We start from the raw sequence: 20,518 nt of genomic DNA, 5'->3' as shown, positions 1-20,518 counted from the left end.
CACCACTCATTTTGATATACACTATGATGAAAATTGTGGGACACAATCTGAAAAGAATGATAGAAATAATGTTTTCTGAGTGAGAAACATTAATTAACAAGTATTTATGTTAACTGCCGATGGTTTGTAAGCAACTTATTCATTGCAGGGCAAACCCAGTAGACGAATGGCCATGATAACTGTATTCAAACATGTAAAGCATCTTGGTGATTGGAGGGCAAAATCACAGGAAGAATGACTGCATTTACATAGTTAAACAAGTAAGTTTTCTTCAGTTTGTAACGGGTAGCACAAAATTTTGTGTAGACTATGATGAAAAGCTTACATACAGTTGTCTTCAGTCCTGAGACTGGTTTGATGCAGCTCTCCATGTCTACTTGTGTCTGTATATGTGTGGTTGGATATATATGAGTGTGAGTGTGTGAGAGAGAGAGAGAGAGAGAGAGAGAGAGAGAGAGAGAGAGAGAGAGTATATACCTATCCATTTTTCCCCCAGGGTAAGTCTTTCTGCTTCTGGGATTGGAATGACTCCTTACCCTCTCCGTTAAAACCCACATCCTTTCGTCTTTCCCTCTCTTTCCTGAAGAAGCAACCGTTGGTTGCGAAAGCTAGAAATTATGTGCGCGTCTACTGGCGCTTTCCTGCTTGATATATGTTAATACTAACATTTATTACATTAATATTATTTAAATTTTTGAGCTGAGGTTAGTAATAGCTTTTACAATAATGACATTTGTTTAGCAGGAGAGTATCCATTCAAACACAACTTGTAAGAGGAAAAGCCCTGGTTATTCATCTACCTTCTCTCGATATTTCAAGTCTTGGGTTAACTTTACCTCCATTTCAGCAATTTCATTCACTGTTTTTTTAGCTTTCAAATAATGTTCTCACACCACTCTGGACTACTATTGAAAGTCCTCTATCTTTCTAAATCTCTCCCAAACTTAAATTTGGAGAAGAATAAACTACTTTGTCCAAAAAACATATTTACTTGTTTGGCATTATGTTCCTTTCACTTACCTAGCATTAGTCATTATTTTCTATTTCAGCCTGAAACTTGTTTTGACTTTGACAATGACTTGTCTTCAGTGTCATCAGCTTACCTGTATTTAACAATTATTTTTAAAAATTATATAAGTCTTGGTTCAGAGCTGAAGTGGGTTTGGAGTTGTTGAACCACATTTTCACGCAAATATTGATTACAGATAAACGAACACGTTCAGTACTTCTTGTCTGGATAACTTAATGGATACTGTTCATTGAAAAGTTTGTGCTGTCTCTCTAGATCATTTATATTCTTACTACACCTATCTTAATATAAATATTGTTTCAGTAATCATGCCTTCAGCACTGTGACTCATTTGGAGACCTGAATAGGGAAAAGTAGTTTTCCTATTTTACTGCAGTGCCTCTGCTCCCTTTGATGTACTGCTGTAGTCAGATTCGGGCAGTTTGCACAGGTTGAGGCATGGATGAGGATTGAATTCTTGCTGGTTCCAAGTGACAGTTATGGTAGCTGCATACACGTGATTCGTGCTTGAAGAAAGCCTGTATCCTACAAGTAACATCGGCGGTATAGAACCTTTCATTGATCACTGCCATCAGTGATGACAGCTTTCAGCAAATGGAATAAATACGCTGTAAATAAGTCGCTACAATCAAGTTTTTACTTATATTGTCTGAGAGATTCACAGCAGGGCACTCAAAGCACTACTGACAACTCATTGGCTGGCTTAGATGTGTGATGTAGGTGCGCAGAACAAACCTAAACTCAATGGCCGTAGTTCGTGGTTCCAACTCAGTGCTTGGTATAGGCTTCAGTTCTAAAAATAAAATTTAAGTTTTAATTAATGTAAAACTATCTGCCTACTTAGTACTGAAAAACATGAAGGATATTAATGAAAAATTCCCCTTGATTGTAGAAATCTGAACTTCTTTGCTTGTTTCCTTTTTGTTGTTCATTTATTATAAATTTCCTGCCATTGATTACCATCTACATCCATACTCTGCAAGCCACTGTGTGGTGTATGGCATAGGGTACTTTTTGAATAACTGTCACTTCTTACCTTTCCTGATAGTCACAGGAGAAACAATTCCTGGTAAGCAGTGTGAGCTTGAACCAAATTGTTATTACATTCACGGTCTGTTCTTGAGAGAAAATTACTGGGAAGCAATAGTTTTACTCATTTAGGAATGTACACTTCCAGAATTTTAACAGTACAAATCACTTTGTGGTGCAGAATTCCTCTCTTGTAGCATCCATCACTAGTGTTGAATGAGAGTTTCTGTGATGTTTTCGCACTCACTAAATGAACACACATCAAACCTTGCTGCTCTCCTTCGGATCTGCTCTATCAATCATATTGGTTATGGATCTCTATGAACTGATGAACGAGGTGCAAATGTTGGTCAAACGACTGTTATGTAACGTCTTTCCTTTGTGGTTGGGATACACTTCCTGAGAAGTCTTCCAATGAGTAGGGCATTTGCCTTACTTAATATGTAGTTTTATGTTATTGTTAAACTTCTAATCGCTCTCTATGCCTACTCATTGACATTCTAATAATTCGGTTGCTTCCGGTAATTTTTCTTCATCTGAGTTATAATACAATACTGTCAGCCCACGGTAGCTGCGTGGTCAGCACGACAGAATGTCAATCCTACGGGCTCGGATTAGATTGCGGCTGTGCCGGAGATTTTCTCCACTCAGGAATTGGGTGTTGTGTTCTCCTAATCATTATTATTTCATCCCATCGACGCACAAGTTGCCGAAGTGGCGTCTTTTAGTTCAATAGACTCAGGATATATATGTTATTACTCCCTGAAAATTTGAATACTCTACTCAAAGTGGTTTGAGATGTAAGGAAAAATGCAATGGAAAATGTAAATTTTCAGGAATGGCTTCTAAAGTTTCAAGACTGTAACTCACTCAATATATATGCTTAATTTTATTTTTATAATAAAAACAAAGATTCGAAGACTTACCAAGTGGGAAACCGCCGGCAGACAGGCACATGAACAAGACACACAAACACACACACAGAATTGCTAGCTTTCGCAACCGATGGTTGCTTCTTCAGGAAGGAGAGGGAAAGACGAAAGGATGTGGGTTTTAAGGGAGAGGGTAAGGAGTCATTCCAATCCCGGGAGCGGAAAGACTTCCCTTAGGGGAAAAAAAGGACAGGTGTACACTCGCGCGCGCGCACACACACACACACACACACACACACACACACACACACACACACACACACACACACACACACACACACACACACACACACACACACACATCCATCCGCACATACACAGACACAAGCAGACATATTAAATATGTCTGTGTGTGTGTGTGTGTGTGTGTGTGTGTGTGTGTGTGTGTGTGTGTGTGTGTGTGTGTGTGTGTACACACGCGCGCGAGTGTACACCTGTCCTTTTTTTCCCCTAAGGGAAGTCTTTCCGCTCCCGGGATTGGAATGACTCCTTACCCTCTCCCTTAAAACCCACATCCTTTCGTCTTTCCCTCTCCTTCCTGAAGAAGCAACCATCGGTTGCGAAAGCTAGCAATTCTGTGTGTGTGTGTTTGTGTGTCTTGTTCATGTGCCTGTCTGCCGGCGGTTTCCTGCTTGGTAAGTCTTCGAATCTTTGTTTTTATTATATTTTTCCCATGTGGAAGTTTCTTTCTATTTTATTTACATCATCATTAATTTTATTTTTAGTCACACAGAAGCACCTTGCACCATAGTGTATATCATCCCCTTCATCTTTTCTTCTTTCTGCACTCTTTAGTGACCAACTGTGCTGCATACTCTGCTTTATCAATGCGAACCTTGTCCATCTGTTAAAGTTCTCTGACAGTTTGCTCCAGGATTAATTCCTATAGGCTGTAACTCTTTCTCCCAACCAATGTTGTCATCATTAAAAGCAATAACAGCATCACTGACCCTCACTATAGTGTCATCATACCAACAAAAACATGTTTGGTTAAGCAAGTCCATGTAAGATTATTGAACGACTCATAGGGATTTTGAGTCTGACCATGCAGACACTTCAGTAATTCAGGTTTTATTATATCCATGACAGCTGCTGGGCTGGAATTTCTATGACTGTATGAACTGGGCATTGGGGTAATTGCACCATGAAACAGGTCCAGGAGGACAAAGGTGGTGTACTGGTTTTTCATCAGTTGACAGTCTATTATTCCTAATGGCCATCTCAGAATACTGTTGTAGTTCATCTCATTTTGTCTGTCAGCCTGCCTCTTAAGGTTTTACCATCAAAGTTTCCTGTCTCTCAAATTTCGTTTCAACTTCCTCAACCAGGTGTACATCCTCTTCCTCTTCTGTACATGACCAATACAATCACACAATTTAACATTTATAACAGAGCAATCCACAGCCTTCTATATAAAAATAATATAGATTTTATTAGATCTTGAAGTAATGCTCGTAAAAATTTCAACGTTTTCAACCGGTGTATATTAAATTTAAAACAATAAAATAAAATACTTCCCATGTGAGTTTATAAGTGAGTTATTGGTTTATTCGGAAAATTGCAGATCTTATAATGAGATAAAATTCCGAAAATGTGAAAAAAAGTTTTTTTCCATTCTAACTCCCCTTAATATTGTAAGTTACACTGAGACTTTTCCATTTTATGTCCTGGATGACCAGTGGAAATTTTTTAGGGGGCAGAGTTCACTGAAGGTGAGGTGAAAAGCGTATTTCCCCCTATACCTTATACCTAGTTAACAAGCTTACTTCAATGACTATAAATATTGATTTTTCCTTGGTTTTATGTGTTGTTTTCAGGGCAAAACCAATGGAAGAATGGCCACGATGATAGTGAATTCAAACATGTTGTGCATCTTACTAATTGGAGGCAAAATGAGTTGCGGTAATAAGTAAGTTTTCTTCTGCCTTAAATAAGCACCATGTATTTGCGTATAAACTGATGAAAACTGTGGGACACAATCTGAAAAGAGTGATAGAAATATTATTTTCTGAATGAATAATTTTAATTAAAAAGTAATAGTATTGATTTTCTATTTTTTAAAACAAATTTCTTGTTGTTGCCCAAAACAGATACACATGGCCGTGACAGCTATAGGCGAACATGTAGATCATTGTACTTATCACAAGACAGAACTATGGACAAATTGTAGTTGTTGTTCAACTGAACAAGTAAGTTAATTTTTGTTTTACAGGCATCAGTTATTTCTATAGAGACTGTGATGAAAACTGTGGGACACAATCAGAAAAAAATGATAGAAGTATTATATTCTGAGAAAACAGTTGTACTTAATGATCATTACTGTTTATTTTCAATGGTTTTCAAAGTTTGTTTCTTTACAGAGGAAAACCTGTGGACAAATGGACATAATGACTAAATTCATACATTATCTGATCTGTTGGACCACAAGACATAATTGTGATGAATGTGTGATTAAAAAAAAAGTAAGTTCTTTTCTGTGAAAGGCACCAAGTAATTATATACAACTGTGATGAAAACTGTGGGAAACAGTATTATGTGGAGCACTGCCGGTGTACAAACTTAAAAAAAAGTTTTGCATCACCCCAGTTCCCAAACTCCGGAAGATAGATGTTGACTGTGGATACTATATCAGAGACACAGTCCCTTTGACTGTTCAGAAATGTCACTAAACTGCCCAAAGATGTAAACCATGCATGAGCAGCGCCTATTAGGAGGAGGGGGTCCGACAGCCGATCAGTTCCAGTGATTCCACCAGGATGTACATGGCACATGTTGTCTGTAGTTCAACCATGCCTGGATGGTCAATACCACAGTTCGATCGTGTCCGCATTATTAGTTTGTGCCACGAAGGGCTCTCAATGTGGGAAGTGTCCAGGTGTTTAGGAATGAACCAAAGTGGTGTTCGCACATGGAGGAGATACAGAGAGGCAGGGACTGTTAATGACATGCCTCACTCAGGCTGCCCAAGGGCTACTATTGCAGTGGATGACCACTACCTGTGGATTATGGTTCAGCCTGACTGCAGTGCAACCATGTTGAATAATGCTTGACGTGTATGCACAGGACGTCGTGTTACGACTCAAACTGTGCAAAATAGGCTGCAAGATGCGAGACTTCACTCCCGATGTCCATGACAAGGTCAATCTTGCAACCATGACACCATGCAGCGTGGTACAGATGGGCCCAACAACATACCGAATGGACAGCTCAGGATTGGCATCACATTCTCTTCGCTGATGAGTGTCGCATATGTTTTCAATCAGACAATTGTTGGAGACGTGTTTGGAGGCAAGCTGGTCAGACCGAACGCCTTAGACACACTGTCCAGCGAGTGCAGCAAGATGGAAGTTCCCTGCTGTTTTGGGGTGGCATTACGTGGGATCGAAGTACGCCACTTGTGGTCATGGAATGTGCCATAACGGCTGTATGATTGAATGCCATCCTCCAGCCGATAGTGCAATCATATTGGCAGCAAATTGGCGAGGCACTCGTCTTCATGGATGACAATTCGTGCCCCCATCATGTACATCTTGTGAATGACTTTCAGGATAACAACATCGCTTGACTAAAGCGGCCAGCATGTTCTCTGGACATAAACCCTATCGAACATGCCTGGGATAAGTTGTATAGAGCTACTTGTGGACAATGTGACCCACCAACCACTCTTAGGGGTCTATGCCAAATCGCTGTTGAGGAGTGGGACAACGTGGTCCAACAGTGCCTCGATGAACTTGTGGGTAGTATACCACAACAAATACAAACATGCTTCAGTGCAAGAGGATGTGCTGCTGGGTAAAATTTTATGTATCTGTTCTGGAACTGAGGTGATGCAAAATGTTTTTGATGTGTGTATTGTAAAAAGCCTATTAAATAAGGATTGTGCTGCACACAGTAACTCATCCTGTCAACATTAAAAGAATAAGAAAAGTATGGTTTTCTAGTTATTTTAATATGAGATTTTGGACTCGTGACACAATTTCTTTCATGCTAAAACATCATGAAATGCTTCCAGACAGCAATTTTAAGATCTGTTGCTATAGAATTGGTAACTCTTAAATGTGCAACACTGTTCTTGCCCAGTTCATTTCGTTTCTCAGGACTAAAATACTTTGCCACCAGTCTCTGAAAGACGTTCGTGCTAATAGTGTGTTCAGAATATTCAGTATTAAATATTTCTTCCTTCCACATGAATATAAAGGGTACATTATTCCTGAGATACATCTTTCAACAAATTTCCTATTACCCCAGATCATGTAATACTTAGATTACCTGCCCTTAAAGCAAAACGGGTAACTGCATAGTTTTTCAAACGGGCAACAGATGTTACAGGTGATGCTATGGTGCTCATTGCGCTTAGGTTTGTTGGTGATCAGCGGAAGTCAGTGTGTTACACACTGAATACATTCATCCACAACCAGTTGTAGGTGCAACTTCAGTTTTTCTTGTGCAGTTTTTCTCTGGTTTCTAGTCGATGAATGCATATTTGTTCCTGTAATTCTACAAACTAAAATTATTTCTACTGTAGGGACACAGCATAAAATTAAATTTGGAATAAATATATGAAATCTGTGAAGAGTAACACTGTTTAACGATTCTCACAAGTTTGTGCTTATAAGCACAGAGTATTGCAATAAAAGTTTTCTGATAATCAGTTTTTCTGATAATGCGCACGTATATGGATTAGAGGAAAATGAACTCTTTATGAATTCTTTAAAACTAGCTGTGTTGTCTGCTATACCATTCTACCATTCTTAATTGCTATAAAAGTTTTAACAGCAGTGGCTGAGGTTGTGAACCACCAGTTTCACATTCATTTGCTGGAACTAACTTGGTTGCAACTGACTGCAAATTATCTGTTGCCGTGTTCCATTCCTATCAGTGTCATACACCACCCAGATGTCTTAAGGACAAAATAAAAAAAAAAACAGCACTGTTGAAAGTGAGGTCACCACTAAGAAGATTGTTCTGTATACTTTTCAGTGAGTGTGGAACATCTTAAATAGCAAATACTGCACATCCATTTACACGGAAATGAGGTCTTTTAGGAGTAACCTGTAAATGCTTGACCATACTTACAGTACTAGGTCCCTGATTATGTTAAAGATAGTGTTCTGCATTTTATTCCAGTCTTCAGTTTCTAGGAGTGTGGTCTCTACTGCAAGAGTATTCTAAGTGTGGATAAAATTGAGTGAATGAACATCAGTGAAAACAGCATTCTGTCAGCTGTAAATGGTTGGCGGATTTGAGAAAATAAGATTTGTGAAAGTTCATTTCCTGTCCACTGTGCCTCTTGTTATTCCTGAAAATGTTTTGAAACATGTTCTAATTTCTTCTTATATGCAACATTTGCTGTGTAAATGAAATCAACACTGTCTGTAATGTTGTTTTCCATTTAATGCTGAGCTTTTTCACAGTGAGAAAAAATTTAGTTGTAAACGCATAAAACCGAGTAAGTGGTGTGTTGCAGCATCAATTGATTGTCAGATTTTGGAATAATGATGAAGAATGCTGGAACTGCAATTCAGTGTTATAAGCATGCCGTCTCCATATGTTTCATGCTTAGGCACACATTCAGGTGCCTACATACTTACTTCCCTAGTCAGTTTTACTTGCTTTGTGAAAGGCAGCAAACAAGGTAATCGCATCTCAGTAACAAAGATTTACGTTGTAGCTGTAACTAGTGTTGTCATAGTGTATGACAATTATTACTGCAAAAATAAAGTAAAAAAAGTAGCATTTATAGAATTGATGCAGTATGTTTGTTGTTTCCCCCCAGTGTTTGTTGTTTCCCCCAGTGTTTGTTGTTTCCCCCAGTGTTTGCTGTTTCCCCCCAGTGTTTGCTGTTTCCCCCCAGTGTTTGCTGTTTCCCCCCAGTGTTTGCTGTTTCCCCCCAGTGTTTGCTGTTTCCCCCCAGTGTTTGCTGTTTCCCCCCAGTGTTTGCTGTTTCCCCCCAGTGTTTGCTGTTTCCCCCCAGTGTTTGCTGTTTCCCCCCAGTGTTTGCTGTTTCCCCCCAGTGTTTGCTGTTTCCCCCCAGTGTTTGCTGTTTCCCCCCAGTGTTTGCTGTTTCCCCCCAGTGTTTGCTGTTTCCCCCCAGTGTTTGCTGTTTCCCCCCAGTGTTTGCTGTTTCCCCCCAGTGTTTGCTGTTTCCCCCCAGTGTTTGCTGTTTCCCCCCAGTGTTTGCTGTTTCCCCCCAGTGTTTGCTGTTTCCCCCCAGTGTTTGTTGTTTCTCTCCAGTGTGAAAGCTTCTTCCCAGGCACAAATGTAGTGAACACTGGCGAATTGTCTGCAAGTGCTTATTCGCTTACGTTTCCGTGTAGTTGCCGCTCTGAAAACAAGGCCCCATAATCCTTCTCTAATGTTCGTTTCTGCTTGCTATGCAGCAGGCCGTATAAAACGATATTGATTTCATGTGACAATATTTCAGTCGTTGGCTAGTCATAACTTACTTTTTAATTGAAATTATTGCTTCGATTTGACTAAGTTTCTATTGTTATCTATAAAATTGTTTTCAAAGGAAAACATGAAAACTTAATGTTCTTTAAATTGTGTTGATCAAATGTTTCCAATTGATGTCTTCACTTCATTATTCATGTGTTTTATTGGTTTTGTTTTCACCTTGCAATTAAAAATGAATACAGTCGAAATTTTGATAGTGAAATAAGTAAATAATAAAAACTTGGTCAAATGGCAGCAATGATTTAATTGTGGAGGAAGTGCATTTACTGCCTCATATTGACATTTAAGACAACAAAGTTTAGAGGGGATAGAGTGATTATGGACCTTTATTGGTACTTACTCATAAGTAATATATTCAGTTTCCCAAAAACAGACTCCCAATTGCATATATTATCTTTGACAGGAAGTCTATACCATATCATTTAAGAGAGTATTCAGGTAACTGTTTTATGCAACAAACTAATACATACATAACATCCATGTAAGGGGTGTTAGAATGGGGAAAAAATTTTCACATTTTTATCACATTATAAAATTTGCAATTTTCTGAATAAAATGATAAATCCCTTACAAACTCACATGGAAAGTTTTTTGTTTTATGGTTTTAAATATAATACACACCAGTTGAAAATGTTAGTTTTTACATGCATTGCTTCAAGATCTAATAAAATCAATATATAGGATGCTATGGATTGCCGTGTTATAGAGTTTAAATTACGTGTGTGTATTCGTCATGTCCAGAAGAGGGTGGGCACCAGGTTAAGGAAGTTGAAACGAAGTTTGAGAGACAGAAAACTTTCTGGTGGTGAAACCATAAGAGGCAGGCTGAAAGACAAAATGATTTATGAATTACAGCAGTATTATGGGATATCCATTAGAAATAATACTGAGGATTTGTGGAAAATGAAGCAGGCAGTATGGGCTACCTTTTTCCACAGACTGTCAACTAATGAAAAACCAGTACACCACATTTGTACTCCTGGACCTGTTTCATGGTGCAATTACCGCAATGCCCAGTACTCAAACAGTTCATACGGCCATAAATATTCCATTCCAGCACCAGTGATGGATGTCAGAAATCCTATTTACAGTAACCTGGCAAATCCTGAATTACTGAAGAAGTGTCTGCTTGGTCAAACTCAAAATCCCAATGAGTCGTTCAATAATCTTACATGGACTTGCTTAACCAAAAATGTGTTTGTTGGTCTGAAGGCACTAAAGTGGGAGTCAGTGATGCTGTTAAGGCTTTTAATTATGGCAACATTGGTTGGGTGAAATTGCTGCAGCATATGAGAATCAATCCTGGAGTAATCTGTACAGAGAACTTGAACAGATGGACAAGGTTCGCATTGATAAAGTAGAATATGCAGCACAGTTGGCCACTAAGGAGTCCAGAAAGAAGAAAAGATCAAGAGGATGATATACAGTGTGGGGCAGGGTGCTTCTGAGTGACTACAAATAAAATTAAGCATATATATTAAGTGAGTTGCAGTCTTCTGAAACTTTAGAAGCCATTCCTGAAAATTTACATTTTCCATTTCATTTTTCCTTAAATCTCAGAAACCACTTTGAGTAGAGTATTCAATTTTTCAGGGAGTAATAACATACATATCCTGAGTCTACTGAACTAAAAGAAGAACATAATGTTTTGTATAATTAAAATTATTTAGGATAATGTACAAAAAAGTACACATAACTTTAATCCTGTGATTAAAAAATTGTATGTCTGAAAGCAGTGGCTGAAATGCAATTATTGTAGGTCAGTAGACTCAGAACATACAGTTGAATGTCCTGTGAAAGTTTCCTGTCAGTGGCTACAGTGGTTCCTGAAATTCAGATAAGCCAAGTCATTAAGTTTAACATTGTCAGGATAGGGCATTCCAACTCCCCTTAATCTAGTTTTCTTGGCCTGGTATTCTGTTCCAAACAATCGTCATCCAATCTGTCATCAGGTTATTTTATCCATTCCTTTTTTGACATCTAAAGAAAAGTCCTGAAGACAGTTTTTCTTCTGGTGTCATTTTACTGGAAATAACCACCCATGGGGGGAGAGCGCTTCCTTCTATTTGCTGGTGCTCACAGCACTACATTTATGCTGAACTTTTCATTCCCAGAACTTCAGATCAGAACACTTAACGCCCTTCGTAGTGACAGTAATATTTGAGTGCATATCAAAGTAACCTGGTCTCAGATTTTCATTGCCCATATGGTGTAACAAATAGTCCTGCTATTTTCTGTGATGGGTTATACAATGCTGACACCCAGTAGTTTTTGTCAAAAACTGTCGGAAGTTGCTTCGCAAGAGTTGCTCGGCTTTGTGACATAAACCCCACCCTCATCATCTTCATGCACCACCCAGCACTTGTTTTGATTTCCACGGCAAATGTGGTATGAAAATGCATATTTATTGCTCATGCCTTCATTCGGGTAATATATTGAATTACCAGGAAGCCTTGATTGTCATTCTTTTGTGTGAACAACATAATGATCCAACTTCTGAAATGTTGCTGCTTCGTTTCCCAGGAAGATTGGCACGTAGAACTCACATTCTTTATTATTTATCTGATACCACTTCTGAATATTGCTTCTGACACCAAATTCTTTATCTACTGCGTGCGTGGCCTCTGCTTTATAAATCACCATTACCTTCAAATTAGCATCGTATTGTCTGTGGGAATCGTGAACCCATATATGTATGTCTCTCAACAGTCACGGCTGTAATATGCATCAACTGTGACTGCTACAATTTACAGACATTCTAGTGCTTGTTTAGGCAAACTGAATGACAACAATGTATTTTTGTCTTTGCTCCCTACAGCTGAATATGCAGAAATTGTATCACTTTGGATTAACACTATAGCCAACCATAAAAATAAAGTTCTGTAGAGCAGTAACAGCTTCACCACTTGCAGATACACACATTACATTTATTGTACTTCATTTAAAGTATTCTGTAGGACTACTATTTTGTTAGTATTAAATTTTCATCTGTAGAAATGTATGCGATGATGATGATGATGATGATGATAGAAATGTATACTATTGTTGTTTGTACAGTTCCAAAGTTCACATGGTTGCGTGACCTCAATTGCCAAAGCTGCACCTGTAAGTGTGAGAGGACCCTTGTATTACAGTATTAAATTATGTAGAAACACTGATCTCAACCAAGAGCGTGTGCACCCCTCCGCCCCACCCCCCTCCAATGATCAGTTGGGAATAAAATATTGTCTTATAGACAGGTAAATGCAGTATTGTATGGCTCAATCAAATTATCTAGGTAATCTAAAATTTGCTTCACTAAGTGATCAGGTATGTTAAATCCCAGTGGAAGCTCTGTCAGACACTTCTGAATGGCAGTTTTAGTCAATACTTCAAGATGCCTGTTCCATTGTGCAACCAGTATTTACAAAAACTTTTTATATTATCTCTTAATTCCCAATAATATAATCCATTCAAAAATTGATTAGTTCTTGCCTGTTTGGCCTTGGATTACGAAGTACCGAGATGATTTTTGTGAGGCTCCTCATGTTTTCCTCAGTTCACTATTTCTCTCCAAAAGCTTTATAGAAATTTTAATTTTCTGCATTTCTTTGCAGTTATCTTTACAATATTGAATAAAACTTATGGGTGGTGTTTTCTTTTCTCATAAAAATATTTCACTAATAGGTTGGTCCACATAACATTACAGAGATTCTGTCTTTCTAAAACCAACTTCTGGCAGATTCATAAATATTATTTGCCAGTTACAGGTAGGTTTCAGGTTCAATTTTATTTGATTTACTTGTATCCTATTCCACATCATCAGCACAGTTAAATACATCACCCACTTGGGTGTTCGTACTACTACTGGCTCATGCTGTGTGACAATCTAAATTTGATAGTAAGTTTCAAGAGCTCTGATTTTAGTTAGTGGTGTGTTGACGTTATATGAGTTCATCAACTTTTAAATTTCTGTTCATTGCCAAATTGTACAGAAAGTTGTTCCTTTCTCACAGCATCAATAGCAGATGTCAAACTTACTTAGTACTATGCTGTTCTGTTTGCCAACTTTACCAAATATTTGCTACAGTGACATCTTTTTCACTAATTTATTTAAAATTTGTCTCTGCAGCTACTAAAAAATGAGTATTTATTTTACCATATACATTTTGTTCAATTCATTTTGGTTTGCTTTTAGATCTAAAATAGTTCTTGAAACTGCTTGTTATAGCATTTAGCATTGGAGTGACTAAACGGGCATTTTACAATAGTATACATTACTGTGTTACTTTTATTGCGTTGGTTCAATTTGTAATGTTCATCTCTTAATGCATTTATACACTGAGTAACATCTGAAAGTGCTTGCCATGATGAAAATAGTGGGACACAATATGACAGACAGTGATTCAATGTTAGTAGAACTGAGCAGGTGCTTTAAAATTTATAGAATAATGGTTGTTATACAAAGCTGCTCTTAGGTGACTTCTAATCACAGTTCACCTTGTTCCAGGTTACTGATGTGCCCTTATCATCAGTATGTAATTGCACAAACGTTTATGAAGATTACATCAAGAAAAGAGCCTGAAGTGAATGTGCAAAATGATAATGGAAAAATATATGGTCCAGTCACATTAAGGTGGCCGCTGCCTATGTTTAGCATCAATGTGCAAGAACCACTCAGATGGCAGGTGGCAGCACTAGCAGAGGAAGATAGACAAAGCATGTCAGAGGCACGCGGAAAACAGTGCAGTATTTTCATAATGCGAAAACGGAGCAATGTATCTGACATACAAAGAGGCATGATAAATGACTTTCTGACCAAGGATGGAAGCATTTCTGAAACGGCTAAGTTCGTAAACTGTTTGAAAGTCACTGCTGTTAATGTATACCAGCACTGTAAGTATGGTGTTCCACGGGCCTTAGATGGCAGGGGTGAATGACAGTTGTAGGGATGTGTGTGGACAAATAGGTGTGCAGCTATTGAGCAACTGACTGGCCAGATGAACTAAGGCTAGCTAACATTGCATTATCAATGAATTTTCAGTGAATGTTGCTGCATATGAACCTCTGTAGCAGGTGTCTCACACATACTGACCGCTGTTCATCGGGATAAAGGCTGGAATTTGCACTACAGTACCACACCTGGGCATGCACTGATTGGTGCCAGGTGGTTTTTTTTTTTCAGATAGGTCTGAACAGCACATAACTTGTGAGAATAAGTAAGGAGGGAGCATTATGGTTTGGGTAATGTTTTCGTTGTATTTCCAGACTGATCTCATCATTCTGGAAGGCACAGTAGATCAACACAAGGGTTTATATATCCTTGTGGACAGTGTCCAGCCCTACATGCAGTTTTTCTTTGGCCACGATGACGTCTTCCAGCAGGACATTGCAGCATGGCACACAGTGTGTACGTGTGTAGTTCTAAGAGCACCAGGATGAGTTTACAATACTACTCTGGCCACCAAACTCCTCATATTCGGTTGGATCACCTCGGTTGGGTTGTACACACCATCGATCCTCAATTGAGACTGTAGTGCAGCTGGCCACGGCACTAGAGTCGGCAAGGCTCCACATCTGTATCAATAGCTTCCAGAACCTCATTGACTGTCTTTCTGCCTGTCTCACAGCAATCCTCACTACAGAAGGTGCTTATTTAGACTTTTGACTTGTGGTCACATTGATGTAACTGGACTTTGAATATTTGACATTTATCTATGGTGGAGGAAAACACAGGGTCGAGAAAAATATATATTCTTATATTTTGTATACAGTGACACTTCAATTTACAAACCATAATAAATATTTCATTTGTTGGTTTTATTTTTATGTACAATTTAGTGTCAACCTATTTTTCTACATGTGTTTACCTGTCCCAGTAAACTAATTATTCAACAGTAAAATATTTTTGGAGTCTGACGCTTAATAAACTGACAGAAAAATAAAAAAGGAAATCAACACCAAGAAGGCATAAAAGAAAGTTGGTAGGCATGTTTCTACATCTGAAGGATTTCCTGACGGAATGTCCTTTTTTAACCACTTACGTTGTCAGTTGCGTTTGTCATCTGAGTTATCAGCAGTTTTAGCAAATGATGTATGGGCTCTTGACTGTGTTTGTATTTTTATTCATCTTTCCAATGTGGCAAAGGCCATTTAATTTTTTAGTTCATGACCTCCGTTTATGGCGTATTTTATAGACCTCCATGTTTTTAGCTGTCTTCTCTTCCATCAGTTGTGATTAGCGTATAGTTGTTATTAACTCCTCTCCTCTCTTCATGTTCTACGGTTCTGATGTAAGTGCGTATGATCCTAGTTGTTTTTGTGTCCTAAAACAAAAGCAAACAAACATCTGAATGACAACGTCCATTCAAATTTAGTGCCCGCTGCACAAGTGTGGTGCTGGTAGTGCCACTGTAAGATTGCAGTTCAGGTTGGCTTTAAATTCATGCAGTAACAGTTTTGAGCATTTGTTACCTTTCAAGTTGGATGTTGTGAGTTTATGTTAGTTATGAATGCCTTTAAGGGATCAAAGATGCCATCATCAACACTTCACTGAGTTGTGTAACAAGCCTACGAGAAGGCGAATGTCCCTTCTGTGACATTGCAGAAAGACTCAGCAGGAGTAGAGCCACTGTACATAATTGCTAGCAGCTGTAGTCACAAGATCATATGGTCGCAAGATGACCCGGCTCTGAACAGCCATGTGGCACAACCGGGAGGGGGGGGGGGGGAGACAACCATGAATGGAATATGGGTCTGCTGTATCGTACTGCTTCTGCAGCAGGAAATGTAGGAGCAGTGACAACGAATTGTTACAAATTGGTTAGTTCAAGAACAGCTCCAAACCATAAGTCCTGTAGTGTGCATTCCGCTGACACCAAACCACAATCATTTGTGACTTCAGTGGTGTTAAGTGAGAGCTCATTGGGGAGCAAGGTGGAGGTCTGTTGTGTTTTCTGATGAAAACTGATTCTGCCTCAATGCCAGAGACGTTTGTGTATTGGTTAGAAGTCGTGCAGATGAGGGCCTGCAACCTGACCTTTATTGTGTGCTAGACACACACAACCGATAGCAGGAACTCTGCTGTGTGGTGCAATTTCATATGACAGCAGGAACTCTCTCACAGTTATCCCATGGAACCTGATGAAATTTGTGTGTCAGTCTGGTGATTTGACCTGGTGTTCTGCCATTTGTGAATAGAAATCCAGGGGGTGTTTGCCAACATTTTAAAACTTCTCCACATACCGCTGTTGTAACACAGCATGCTCTACAGTGTGTGTATATGTTGCCTTGGCCTGCTTGGTCACCATGTGTGTCTCCAATGTAGCACATACGGGACATCAGATGACAACTCCTGCGTCATCCACACACAGCATTTAATCATCCTTGTATTGACCAACCAAGTGCAACAGGCATGGACCTCCATAACACAGGTGACATTTGGCACCTATCCAACACATTGCATGCACATTTGCATGCTTGGGTTAAGCATTCAGTGCACCAGCGTCTCACATTTAAGTGAACTGGTGATCTTGCAATGTTAATAACTTGGATGTGTAACATAGACAAATGTCTTCCCGAAATTTCATTACTCCACATTAATTACTTTTTGGTGGTGTGATAATGTTCAGTCAATGTTTATAAGCGCAGCAGAGGAGAATGGGAAATGATTCTAGTGAGGATACAGGCTATAAAAGGTAATTCCACTGACAAAAATGACTTTGAGAGTCGGCACCTGTGAGTGAGCAATTTGAAAACGGCAAAAGTGGTTTCACTGTTTGTCTGCTACTATCATGAGCATCTGTGGAAAGTGGTTGAAGAACAGTGAAACCACAAGTAAGCGACGAGGTGTTGGATGTCTACCTCATCACAGGACATGCAGGTCGGAGGCTGGCTCACTTGGTAAAACAAGGTTTGTTGCATTCTGAAGCAAATCTGATGTCAGCATGAAGCGAATGCCGGCACAAGTTTTTCAGGGCACACCATTCAACACAGTTCAAAATGAGCTCTGCAGCAGATGACACCGATGTGTTCCCTTATGACCCAATGACATTGTTTACTAAGATTGCAGTGGGCACGGAATCATTGAGAGTGCAATGGAAACGTGTCCCCTGGTCAGATGACTTGGGTTTCCTGTTGCAGTAAATCAGTGGTCATGTATGGATAAGCCATCACCCTATGGGCACAGGCTGGATGGAGCACAGTCGTGCTGTGGAGGACATTCACTTGGCTTCCATCAGACCTGTAGAGGTCACCATAGTGACTGTGGCTTGTGCGAATACAATTCCATACCACCTAAATGCAAGAATTTTTAGCATACTGCAGCCCCATCAGCAACTGTGATAGACAAATATATTGAAGAATCGGCCTCATTTGTGCAAATTTTCTGGTCTTTACCAGGTTTTGGTTAAATTAATCTAGCCTTCTTCGGAAGCATAAAATTACTATAACATGCCAGAGTAAGGCACTGTCAACATTAAAATTAAAAAATTTTATACTGTGGTACCATGTTGAATTAAAATTACTTAGCTGAAGTTCAGCCCCACCCTGGCATTTCTTCACCACACTGTCGATTGGCAGTGGAAACTACATTGCCACTGACCATTGCATGCGGAATTGCAATTCCGCATGCAACAGTCAGTGGCAAAACACACACAAACACAGGAATTTACAGTTTCCATTTTCTGTTGCAGGGATATTACACACACTATTCATATTGTTGTGGTGAGAACTGCCTGTGTAAATGTCAGTAGTTGAGATTTGGTGACATTCACCTTGAGTGCCTGATCATTGAAGTATTTTGTTACTTCTGTTTCACCACTAGTAGCAAGAGAGTCTGGTTCATTAGATTCACTCCCATAGAATAAGATTGACGTGTCATATGCATAGGTTACGATATGGGTGTTAATGGGTTGTGCAATGTCGTTTTTATATATATATATATATATATATATATATATATATATATATATATATATATATATTGCTTATGATTCAGCAGGTATGTTGTTAGAAGATTCATGGCTTGATCCCCAATACTATAAGATTTCAGCTTTTTAAGAAGTACACTATGGTATACCGTATCAAATGTTCTTCTCAGATCCAAAAATATACCTGCAGTCTGCATCTTCTGGTCCATCAGACTTCATGGAAGAACTGTGTAACTGCTGTGGTTGTACTTACCGTATTTACTCAAATCTAAGCCACACTTTTTTTCCGGTTTTTGTAATCCAAAAAACCGCCTGTGGCTTAGAATTGAGTTGAAAGTAAGTGAAAGTTCTGAAAATGTTGGTTGGTGCCGCCACAACTAACTTCTGCCGTCAAATATATGTAACACTACACAGGCATGCTTTGCACGCACAAAGATAAATACTGGTGCCAAAACCTTTGTGTCAGTAAATAAATTGAAAGAAAAGGTAGAATAATGTAATCATTATGCCATGTATTTTTTTGTTTTTGCTGCTATCTCATTTAAATCCTGTCTGTCTAATAAAATACGAAAGTAGAGTGACACAACAGCAAACACGGAAGAATATACATATCATGTCATGTTTATATTCGTATTATTCTTATGCTGAATAGTGATAGTCAGAAATGAAGTACAGCAACTGACTAGATTTTTAAATCAAAGACGACTCTAATTTCTGTGCAGAATGTAATGTACTAAAGAGGCATCTGTAGGGATTTTCAAATGGAGAAAAATTTTCTCTACGCTCTCATTCAGACCATCTTCTATCATACGCAGTCTTTTATTTGGTTCTTGTTGATCATTATCAAAGAAAGCAGCAGGGTAAGTAACAACAAATAGCACTCTTGCCATTGTTTTGCTTATGAGACAATTCCTCTCTCTCTCTCTCTCTCTCAACGCGCACAAAAGCAAGCCATGCTGCGAGTGGCGACAGGTCATTAACACTCATCAGAATGTGACAAACAGTGCATAACACAGTTACAATAATGCATTTTCAGCTTAGAATGACGTAAACACCTATAGCAAAGAGAACGGCACTTGCGCCAGATCAAAACAAAATAAGCAATCGATTCAAACCAGACGAAGCACGTGAAAAAGGAAGGGTACCTGTATAAATGCGGATGGAGCGCCTGGCACATAGCAATGGCTACTTGGTAAAGCTTAACTATTTAGCTTAAGACTCGAACAAACTGTTGTAGCTGTATCTTCATCCATTTGACCTAAATTGTGTCTCATGTTACAATGGACCAACTTCGTTTCGATTTATAGATGTGTTCTAAAACTTTTCTCCCGCCTTAAATTTTGAGTCTCAAATTTCAGGTGCGGCTTAGATTCGGGAACATTTTTTTTCCCTTGATTTAGAGTCTCATTCTTCAGGTGCGGCTTGGAGTCGAGTAAATACGGTAGCTCTTTTCTGAAGCCATGCTGCGAGAATCCACAAGGTTTTGTGAAAAAAGGCACTTAGCTGAGAAAGGATAATGCTTTCGAATATCTTACTAAAAGTGGGAATTAATGATATTGGTCTATAGTTGGAGACATCTTACATACTTCCCTTTTCATACACTGGTTTCACTACACTCATATTTAGAACCATTGGCTATAAGTTTTCTCTAATGCTGCAGTTAATCAGGTGAGTAAGAGGTATAGAGATTTCTTTCAAGTAAGCTTTAGTAATAGCACTGGATATGCCATCCCATTCAGATGAAAATATTTTCTTTAGCATGTATATTGCCCTGCGAACACCCTGATCATGCACTTCCACAAATTCAAATTCGGTACATTGGATGAGACGGTATCGGGTCTCTACCTGTGAACCTATAATATGGGTTAATTCTTCACCAGAAATGTAGAAGTTTGCTTGACCCTATTGTATTTTTTCTTGGAAAACCTGCATAGTAGTAGCTTTATAAAGTTGATTTAGATCATGTACTTGTTGCCTTAGCCTATTCAGAATTGTTGGGAGTTTGTCTAATTAGTTCCATTTTGACAGTGTTTAACTACCTTCTGGATTCTCTGACTGGACAACTATATTCGTAATGTTGCAGTGGGGTTGAGTAGAATTCATTCCATTTCTCATCCGACCATTTTACGTTGTACACAGAATCCCATTTCTCATTCGCTAGT

At 38.8% G+C, this 20,518-nt stretch overlaps 1 long non-coding RNA gene across 6 annotated transcripts in view; it reads left to right on the top strand.

Moving 5' to 3' along the window:
- Positions 1–15,249, top strand: part of LOC126341201 (uncharacterized) — a 45,805-nt gene extending 30,556 nt beyond the window's left edge. For 5 of the 6 annotated variants that reach the window (XR_007565150.1, XR_007565148.1, XR_007565147.1 and 2 more), the window contains 5 exons: positions 149–260; positions 4,809–4,893; positions 5,082–5,180; positions 5,352–5,453; positions 13,937–15,249. This is a non-coding gene — a long non-coding RNA (uncharacterized LOC126341201). The remainder of the gene's footprint in view (positions 1–148; positions 261–4,808; positions 4,894–5,081; positions 5,181–5,351; positions 5,454–13,936) is intronic. The other variant, XR_007565152.1, reaches the window with a different exon arrangement.
- Positions 15,250–20,518: the final 5,269 nt, after the last annotated feature.

Source organism: Schistocerca gregaria, chromosome 1 (assembly GCF_023897955.1).
Source record: "Schistocerca gregaria isolate iqSchGreg1 chromosome 1, iqSchGreg1.2, whole genome shotgun sequence".
Taxonomy (NCBI): domain Eukaryota; kingdom Metazoa; phylum Arthropoda; class Insecta; order Orthoptera; family Acrididae; genus Schistocerca; species Schistocerca gregaria.
Note: the sequence above shows the minus strand (reverse complement) of the source record. Positions and strands in the feature narration are given on the sequence as shown.